This window comes from Phaethon lepturus, unplaced genomic scaffold (genome assembly GCF_000687285.1).
Source record: "Phaethon lepturus isolate BGI_N335 unplaced genomic scaffold, ASM68728v1 scaffold32803, whole genome shotgun sequence".
NCBI classification, from domain to species: domain Eukaryota; kingdom Metazoa; phylum Chordata; class Aves; order Phaethontiformes; family Phaethontidae; genus Phaethon; species Phaethon lepturus.
The window spans coordinates 285-1,208 of record NW_010528911.1 but is presented as its reverse complement, the minus strand read 5'-3'; positions in this window follow the sequence as shown (position 1 = coordinate 1,208).

Genomic DNA, 924 nt, shown 5'->3' with positions numbered 1-924 from the left:
GATGCCAGGCCAGGTCCGGGCCACAGCAGGGTCTCCTGGTGCCAGCAGAGCCTTTCCAGCAACAAAACCTCTTGATCCCGGCTGCTCCCCTCTCTGCCGAGAGCCCGAGCGTGGCCCTAAGCGGCTGGGCTCCGCTCTGCAACCATGTTCTAAATAAAGCAAAGATACAAAGAGTAAAAATAATTCCGGGGCGAGGAAGATGGGGGGGCTCTTTCATTTTATTTGATGTGGCCCAATTTCAGTGCCTGTGGATCTGTCTCCTGCTCTTGGCTAGTCTATCAGTCATTGTCCCCGCCTGAGAGGGTCACGTCTGGGCAGATCTCAGGGGAGGAACTGTCTGCATGTCTGAATGCAGCACAACCCCCGGCCCTAGCAACCGTCCTCCTGCCGCGAAGGCTTCCCTGCCAGCTCGGCCCCCGGCTGCTTCCTCCACATGCTTAAGGAAAATTAGATAAATGAGCCATCAAGGCAGTCGGACTTGCTTTTAATGGGACGGCGGCGCCGGGCTGGGCGAGGCCGGCGGCGCAGGCTGGAGCAAGCCCCTCCGCATCGTGGCCCCGGGGGACTCGCTTCTTCCTTGCGCGTTTCCACCCACGTCTTGGTGACAGTGCTGCTGGAGCCCAGCTCCTCCTGGCCCTGGGCTCTTCTGGTGCTGCTCTGGGCTCTGGTTTCTCCAGCTGTTTGCAAAAGGGGAATTTCCCTGTAATTTTTTTTGCAAAAGGGCTTTTATTGTGTCCGCAGCTCGGGTACTCGGGAACCAGGCGGAGCGGGGCTGGCTGGATTAGCCCTGTTAACACCGGGCAAAGGGCTGCCTTCTCATCTCGGCCCTTAGCAAGAGGGAATTAAGACCATTACAAGGCTATCAAATAGGATCAGAGCCCCTCTCCCTTTCTCTGAGCAGCCCAGACCTGCTAATCCTTTTTC